At 32.6% G+C, this 10044-nt stretch overlaps 1 pseudogene; it reads right to left on the bottom strand.

Moving 5' to 3' along the window:
• Positions 1–4856: 4856 nt before the first annotated feature.
• LOC107910929 (germin-like protein subfamily 2 member 4) lies at positions 4857–5764 on the bottom strand (annotated as a pseudogene).
• Positions 5765–10044: the final 4280 nt, after the last annotated feature.

The following is a 10044-nucleotide window of genomic DNA, read 5'->3' as shown; positions in this document are numbered from 1 at the left end:
GAACGTGGACACTAATTCCTCAAACACTTTTGTACCTAACGCTGTTAAAATGAGGATGAGACAGTTAATTAGCACTTATGAAGTACTAAAGCTGCATGAATGAAGTTTTAATTTTTTATAATTTATATCTTTATAGTATTTAAATAATTATATTAATTTTTTATAATTTTAGGGGATCAAAGTGTAATTTTACTTTTATTAATTTAAAATTTTAAAAAAATTTAGGGGACCTAAATAATAATTTTTCATTTTAGGGAGAACCGAGGCCCATGCCAGCCCCCTAGATTCGCCTCTGATGCCATCCATCCTTACTCATGCAGTTGCTTCTGAGTGAGGGCAAGATAGGTCGAAAAGGATCAAATTATCTTCCTTTCTATTCTCACTTTGTCCAACTTGTGAAACACCATCCCATGGCTCCAAATCAAAGCCAATTCTTCACCTGCTCAATCTTGTCTTGTCCATTCCTCAAGAACTACTTTCTTCTCGATTTGCAGTTTGCGATGTATAATTTGCAAGATGCGATTCCTCTTTCTCGCTAGATGCACATCAAAATATATTCTTAAATTTAGATTTGAATAAATAAGTGTGATTTAAAGTAAATAATAATAATAAGAGAATATATTTTTACTTGTAACGAGTGATGGTTAAAACTCTTATTAGACAATCGTTTGACACTAATTCAAACTATGTGGCCCTCATTTTGCGCACTTGTATAAAAAAATAATTAAATTTAATAATTTATGTGGAATAAAATTATTTTTAATTATAACAAATAAAATCAACATAATCATAATAAATTATATTCTAAAATTTAAATAGAAAAAAAAATCAAATGACATGATGATATTAAGTAAGAGATAGATTTATTGTTAGTAGTTTGCAATGTTAGTAATCCCACCTTACTAATAAATATAAATAATCAATTCTTTATAATTTGAGAAATTAAGTTGGATGCCTAACCCATTAGATAGGTGGGCTTACTTAATATGATCATTATAATTTTTATTTTCGAAATATGATAATTATTATTTTTATTTGTATCGGAACTTAATTATTGAAATAACATAATTTTCTTGAAAAGTTTCAAAAGGAAGAAACATGGTTTTGTCGAAAGATATTATGCTATGAAAAAAAATAATAATTTGTTTCACATGTAGGTATTAAGGATGAGTTTGGATGGGCGGTGCGTTTACTTGCGGTTAGTGTAAAAACAGCGGTAGCGGTGAGATTAGATATTGTAGCGTGAGACAAAAACCGCACCGCACTCAATCACCCATCCAAACCCACCCTAAGTGATATATTCTTTGATGAAAAGAGACGAGCAAGGCCTATAAAATACTTAAATATGATATGTTTGCTGCTTTATTTTTTCTGTTATTTTTAACTCCTCTCACCTTATTACTTGTAACACAAGAGTTCTTTCATTTGTCTCGGAAAACAATTTAGAGCTATATTTTAAATTTGATTTAAATGTAATATTATGAAAAGATTTCTAACTTTAAATAATTAATTAAAATAAGATTGAGGCCATAAGTTTTTGATGGCCCATATTCAAGTCTCACTAAACTTAAATGTCACATATGAGTTTTCTATCAATTTATTTTGGGTTTAAGTCTCATCATGTGTAGGTCCTATTCAAATTTATTTTTGTCCATGTTCGATATATTCTAATATCTAATTCATTGTGCTTTGTATTGAGTTTATTTTAATTCTAGTTAATTAGACATGTATTATTCAATTTATACTATATTTGTTAGCTCCTAAAAAATAATTAATTGAAATATATCAAATCAAATTCAACATATTAATTAAAATATATATTTTAAAGTCAACTTGTTCTATTGTTTAGTCAATTTTAATTTTGACCAAGGGCGGAGTTTGCCTAGCCCCCTAAAATGAAAATTTTCATCTCTAATCTTTTTATAATTTTAAAATTTTTAAATTAGTATATAATAAAGTTACACTTTGACCCGCTTAAAAGTGAGAAAAAATTGATTTAACCCTTTAAAAATTATAAAGATATAAGCTATTAAAATGGTAAAATTTCACTTTTGCTATCGTAAAATATATAACTTAATTCTAACCCCCTCAAAAAATTTTCTGGCTTCACCTCTGATTTTTTCTTTTTTATATAATGTTTAAATTACTCATAACCCTTGATCTTTAAAATGGAGAATATTATGAGTTTAAGCACGTTTGAACCCATGTTCACTAAGTTATTACAATAACAACTATGCCAATCAAGCTAAAACGGAATGGACAATTTTAACTTATTTAAATAAGTTAAATCTATATGTACAAAGCCCAAATTTGCCTCAGCCCAACAAACTAAATTAAACCCAAAAATAGCAAGCCCAATGGCCCAATCACCTAAAACATTTCAGCAAAAAAAAAAAACCCTAATCCCCAACCTTAGGGCGTCGCATCCACCTGCTCCCATGTGCCGCCGTACATCTGCTGCAGCCTACCCTATGTGTGCCCTCGGCACGCACACCACTCGAAGCAATCCCCTTTTTGCACCAAGATGGTAAGTCTCCTTTGATAGACTTGCCCAAGACCTGCAAATGACACAAAATAGAAACAAGAACAACGGAAGAAAAGGAAAGAACAGTATAGAACGGTAGCATGCACTGTAATCCAAAACGGCGATAAAAGCTGAATCAAACAAATGTAATGGGGGGATTTTTTTGGTAAAAAAACACATTAGCAGAAAGAAATAAAAGAAAAAATAGAGTCAAGGTTATTTTTTCTATCAGATTCACATTTCCTTTTTATTTTTTTATTTTGTATATTAAATAAAAAGAAAAAGAAAAAGGAAAGAGGCCGCACCTATTTGCTCCGTGAGCCCATCGTCGGAGGCTCCTTTCCGTCGTCGGAGTTAGACCGATTGAAGGCGAAAAAAATCCTTCTCCGTCGTTCTTTTGGGATACAAAGGTTGGGCCTTCGGGTGAACTCTAAAACGGGTTGAAAACCCGATGTTTCGGTGGTTCCAACCACCGCTTGCGGAGAGGTCACGATGGCCTTTGGCTGGAAACCCATAGGCTGGTTGAGGTGTTGAGAGAATCTGAGAGGATCCCTCTCTATTTTTGTGAAAAATGAAAGTGAAATGTTTTTTTTTTCTGATTTTTTCTATTTATATTAGGTCAAAAATGGCGTCGTTTTGGGTTCAAGCAACAATGGCCAAAACGACGTCGTTTCACGTCTGACCCGCGCATGCGACCTGACCCAGTAGCAAATCCACGTGTTTTTGCTTGGAGGGGCAAATTGCATGTTTAGCCCCTCCGCTTTTGCACCTTAATGCGGTCTGGTCCCTACTGTTTATTTTTGTTTTCGCCCCATAGATTTTACATTTGCTTCATTTTGACCCGCGTTGGAACGCTGCACTGCTGGGCCGGGAAAATTTCCCAGTAAGTCCCTCGCGCTTTGAGAGCATTTCGTTTCAGTCCCCTAGCCGCCTTCTTTATTTATTTGCGATTCTGACCCCCAAATTTCAGTTCGTTTTCAATTCGGTCCCTAATTTGTCTTTTATTTTACTTAAAAAGAAAACAAAATAATTTTGTTTTAATACTTCATTTAATGTTAATTATTTATTTACTTTCATTCTTGGTCAACATTACATAGGTTTTATTTATTCATCTTTTTATTTGATTCTCTTATTTATTTTAACCATTATTATTGCAATATTGTTCAAGCATTTAATATTTGTTATTTTCATGCATTTTCAATATTTGGATCTATTATTATGATGTTTATTATTATTGCATTAATTATTAGTATTCACCTTATTGTTTATTCATTTATATTGCTTTTAGACTATGTCATATACATACTAGTATAGATATATATACACTTACATATTTTAATCTTTATGCATGTGATTATTTTATCTCTCGTTATTCGGATTGTTGTTGTCATCCTATTCGATATTTATTTATTTATTTGTGTGTTCGTTATTTTTTAAGAAATATTTCAGTGTTTTTATATATTTATCTATTATTTCATATACTTGTCTTTTTATTTCCTTTTTATTTTTGCTTATATTAGTTACGCTTGAATTCTCATTTTGTTATACGTGTTAATATTGTGTTTATTCACACCATTTTACGTTAAATTAATTTTATTTACTTAACGCGATTTTAAAATAAACAAAAGTTCATATCTTGAAAATCGAGAGGTTCGTGCCCTAACTTACGGGATTTCGATCTTCATGACAAATTTCAAATACACGAATCATTTCACTCAAAGTTTTAAATCTTATCGGGAATTAACTAAAAATTGTGTCCTAACTTACGGGACGTAATCTTTTTTATTAAAACCCGAAATAATCAAACTCTTTCAAAATAAATTTTGGCATTCATTCGCGCATCGAGAATTTAAGACATTGTGTCCTAACTTACGGGATGCGATTCTCTTTCTCGATCAATGTGAAGTATGTCATCTTTCTTTTTAAATATTTTTCGTATTTTAATACAAGGATCGTATTCTTTTTTCTTCAAAGTTTTCAATTCTTGACATTAAGACATTAACTAATCAACTAGGTACCAATTTTGAGCGTTACGAGGGTGCTAATCCTTCCTCGTACGTAACCGACTCCCGAACCCGTTCGTTTGAATTACGTAGACCAAAATCGTTGTTTTAATAAAATCAAACTGTTTATTAAAAGCAACCACTTTTCGAGGTGATCCAATCACACCTCATTAAAAAAAGGATTGGTGGCGACTCCCGTTTTTTTCTCCGTTTTCATCAAAACCCAAGTCGACCCCGTTTTCATCCAAAAAATGGTGTCAACACTATAAAAAGATACATTTAAATATTTAAATAAAAACTTAATATATCATTTGTTATCCAACTTCATTTCTAGTGTATACCCATAAAGTTTCTTTGGCATTGGAAAACAAATATAGAATTAATACAAACCAATAGTCTCATTTAAGTTTTCTTAGGGGCAAGCTTGTTTCTCATTTTCTCGACTCCTTTGGTTCCAATATGTAAGCCCTTGGTCAACACATGGTCTGGTGCTGTTGAAGCAAACAATGTTGTGGCAATGGATTGAGTTCCGGGGAATTGACTATTAAATCCTGCAATCACGGAAGCTGGTTTTACACCATTGTTCTTTTCGTAATGAACCAAACCCTCAGGAACACAAAAATGTCGCCTTTTTTTTTATGGATTTGGAGATCAACTTGTTTGCTGTAGTGATGAATCCCACATCGAGTTCGCCGTCAAGAACAAAGATGATTTTGGAGGCGCGTGGGTGAGTGTGGGGTGGGTTAAGGCCGTCGGGTTGATAGTCAATACGAGCAAGTGAGACACCAAGGGTGTTAAGCCCTGGAATTTTCTCAACATTGGCTGTTGTAATCACTGATCCCACTAAGTTGTTGATCACTGCTGAATTGGCTAAACCACCGAAGAAAAAATCAACTTCCGTAACATTGACCGCGTTCTTGCAGGGGTATCCATTCCCGTTTATTCCTACAAGTAAATAAAAAAAATAGATAATTATATCTGATAGATTAAATTAATTCAAGAAAAGCAAAGAAAATGAATGTGTTCTAAAACTTAGTTGGCATACTTGAGGTTTTATCAGCAACGCAAAAATCTTGGAGGTGATCAGGATCAGATGCAACCAAGCCCTAAAAGGCAACAAAGATGAAAAGATTAACAAAAACCATGGAAGAAATTATTAGTTGCAAGCAAAAAAACCAACGGGGCAAATTATAGATACCAATAATTTTTATGTATAAGTGAAAGGAGTTACCTTCATTTATATAGAAAAAAAATTATTAGACTGATGGTATATGTATGTGCGAAGCTATAGTTTGGGAAACAACCTACTTTAACTTGCAAACAAAACAACGCCGATTTATCTCTAAATGAAGAATATTATATTTTCTTATTAACTAATTCACCAAAAAAATCTATTAGTCCTATTAAAACCAAATTGTGAAACCCTAAAATTAGGGAGAAGACCAAAAACAAACCTTACATTGTTAGAAGTTGAAGCGGAAATAATAACAATCAAAGGTTAGTTTCAAGGGAGGATTTGGGTGGCTAACACTTTCGCTTTCCATTCTTTCCATGGCTCCAACATCCTTGTATAACATGATAAAACATACATAGATGTCGATGCTTGGCACAAAAACATTATTTTAGAAAAGACTTTACTTTGATATTGAGATAAATGAATTGACTTATGCCTATTCCAATAAGGAGACCAAAAGAGAGGTTTATTAATGAAGATAACCATCTTCATTGTTGGGCTCATTTTAGGTTTTTTTTTCTTTTTTTTTTTCTGTGCTGATTCTTGCATCCTCTACTACTGGTTTGGCGAAGTGTCCTCCCTTCGTCCAACATTAAGGATAAAGCTACGCGCTTTAAATAGTTGTTTTTTAGCCCATGCATAAACTTTTGCTCCCCGTTTTCTTCTCGTCAACCTGCCTTTCTAGCTTGCTTAGACTTGCCCGAGGGGGTGGAGTGGTCCCCCACTCCCCACAATTACTTCCAGTGAATCTCTTTCGTTCCTTTACATTTACTCATGACTTGTGAAGAAAGGTATCGGGTGTGCACCAATGTTCTAAAATTTCTTTACTTGCCTTTGTAGCTCTTTCAAGAATGAGACGTATGTACGTACGATGGTTACGCAGGTAAGTTTTAACACCTCACACTTGACGCGGTCTTCGGATCCAAATGTGTGATATCACGTAACATTACATTGTCGAATCAACTCAAACTAAATCACTACGAGTAACATGTAACGAGACATTCAAGCAATTATATTTTCCATACATCCTCAAAAGATCATCTAAATAATTCAAATAAATACATATTCTAAACATTTAAGGGTTATATGAGATTACAGATGTAATTAGGATTCGAACCCAAACTTTTATTGACAAAATTCAGCATTATGTCCCGAGACATGGATAGGGAACCCCATGTCTCTTCTTATTTTTGGTATTTTAGTTTCAATGTAGACATGTCTCGCTACAAGACCCTTCAAGTCTCAAAACTAATTTCAAGACAGACCTCCTCTATTTTTTTTTTAATTTAGCTTCTATGTTTGGTTGTCTCAAAACAAGTCACTCTGCCTCGAAATCTAATGGGATTGTCTCGAGACTTGTTAGCAAGTCTCAAGACCTTACGAAATATTTTGCACAAAAAGGTAAATTGTGCTCTTGCGACTTGTTCTTACGATCTTGAGACTCTACTGTGAAATTTCCTAAAATACACATTTTAATACCTATAAAACTTAATCAAAACACACCTAAACTTACCAATTCTTTACTCCAAACTCAACCACATCAATTTATCATATAAAAACACAATCAAACACCATCCCAACTTAGCATCCAATGCATCATTACCACATAACACAAATTGCATAACGAAACATATATAATCATGCATGAATATCTACTCATCAAGAGTCAAAATTCATCTCAAAAATTATTATAGGTCATTGAAACCAAAGGAGACAAAACATACTCCAACTTAGAACTCATCCTAGGTATAGATGTCATTTACCAAATATATACATACAAGATAGGTACCAGCTTGACTTTCAAGCTGAGCTGCTAAGTTGGAGTCTTCCGAACCTTTGGTCTACTTTAACACTCGATTGAGACTTGCGCACGAAAATAAAAAACCATACGCTGACTATTAAATACTCAATGGTGCTAACATAATTCAAAATTAATGATAAATGCATTAATAATCAAATAAACAAACTAAACACATAAATATATTTTTGATTAAGATTCATTTTATCATCAATAACCATATAAACAACATTTACGAGAACCATTTAACCCTCAGGGCATCTCATAGTCATATGTCACATAACCGAATCCATGTCAATGAAATACAACTTACTCATATCGGAGTTCCGATGCACCCTTAGGGTATTTGCATATATGTTTAATCATATCGACATTACAAATCATATCAATATCATATTCACATTTCATTAACAACATGTTTAGCAGTTAAATTCTTATTTTAAACCCCTATTAACATAACCAAACTCAAGAACGGATACTTAGATCAATCCACACCAACACACCAATATACGCACTGAACAGTTGACCAGGCATAAATGCACCGATCCCACCAACCACACCAAAATACGCTCATACCATTAGGGAATTTGAGCTGGTGATATGTTTTCGACCCTTAGGAATTAGAGAACTATCACAATATATATACACATGCACAGTGTTGAATCTCCCACCTATTAAAACGGACCATGCCAACTATACTCATAACTCTATCAGACAACGTTAATAGGGCATTTTCCATTATCCATTATCACCAAACATATTTTCAATAGTATAGAAACCAAATAACACATAGTAAGCGTATACATATTCAATTAATATAATTCAAACATATCAACAATTGTATTTTAATTATTAATGTGTGGTAACAATCAAAATTGAATACCATCATAGCATGTATTGTTTCTAATTTTTCATCACATATACTCGTCAAAATTACCCATTTTTTACCTTAATATCATATGAATCTTATAACTTATCATAATAGCATAATTACTTACATACATAGATAGTTAACTTATACTAATCATATTTAACCATATAAACTTAGGGCCTATCTCATCTTTCTAATTATCAAAACCTATCCATGCATTTCATGCGCATTTATCGCCATATAATTCATACCAAAACATAGAGCTTAGATTACAAAGATATTTATATATATTCACGTTCAACATATCTCAACCGAGATCAAGTAGTCAAGTTTAGACATATCTTGTATCATGTTCGATTCCATTTTTCTTATTATATCTAACTACCTAATAAAGCATAATTGAAATCAAATTATGCGAGCACAGACCAGAATCGATTATTTGTCGACGGCTTTAGATTTCCCTTTTTCTTGTGAAGGTCTTAAGTCGTCTTTAGGTACAAAATTAAATACGAATAACAAAACTCATTAATCACACAATTCAAACATAAATCACAACAATTTAAACATGAATGCATTTATTACAATTTGGCCCCCTCAAATTCTTAATGTCCGAAACACCCATAACTCACGATTTACCCAACCAGAAATTAAATCTGACTTAATACATATAGTACAGGGACCTCCTATTTTTATTAATAAACCCCTAAAGTTTTCACCCATTACAGTTAAGTCCTTAATAAAACATAATTTATCAATAATCTGAGCTTGATTCAAACTTGATTCGCTATCACCTACCACATTTCTACCATGTTCTTACCTAATTTAATTAGCCTCATTCATGCATGAACTTAATCTCTTAACATCAATTTTCTCAAGTTTTCCAACAATGGAAAATTAATTCAAAACTTGTTAATCTCCAATTCTAACATTTGGGTTTGTTTAACCTAGTGTCATATGCTAAAATTTCACCAAATGGTGAGTGCAGAAACTCACTTACCCTAGCTAATGTGAAACGGCAATGGAGGAGAGAACTTAAAATTGTTTTTGTTGTTTCTTTCCTTCCTTGGACGGTGAAAGAGATGACAATGATGATAATCATTTTTTTCCTCTCTCTTTCCCCCATTACCATCTTTTAACATATTAACTTTAATTAATCAAAAAAAAATTGTAAGTCAATGGTTATTAGCTCACCAAAATAAGATGAGTGGAAGTGGACGGTTATGATCATTTTAATCCGCTAATAAAAATTTAAAGACATCTAGTCCTTGGCTTAATTGTCACATAAGGTCACCAACATTTCTTTAATCAAAGCTTACTAGTGAAGCCACTTGTATGTACTTTAATTACTAATTGATTCTAGTTTAATTCCAATTAATACTCCGACCCTTCAATTTCCTACTCAATACTTAATTATTCGATTCTAATTTCTGACTAATTCAATTTAATAAATTCGATCCTAAAACTGAATTTTTTAACATTATTGAAATTGAGGTGGTTACATAAGCTCTGGAAGAGTTAGGAAGAGAAGTTGATGTTCTTCTTTAACTCCCTTCTTGCTTCCACCCAAGAGGCAAAGTTTCTAGTCATCAAGAACTCGACTCCGTAAGTACAAAT

Source organism: Gossypium hirsutum, chromosome D11, assembly GCF_007990345.1.
Source record: "Gossypium hirsutum isolate 1008001.06 chromosome D11, Gossypium_hirsutum_v2.1, whole genome shotgun sequence".
NCBI lineage: Eukaryota > Viridiplantae > Streptophyta > Magnoliopsida > Malvales > Malvaceae > Gossypium > Gossypium hirsutum.
Note: the sequence above shows the minus strand (reverse complement) of the source record. Positions and strands in the feature narration are given on the sequence as shown.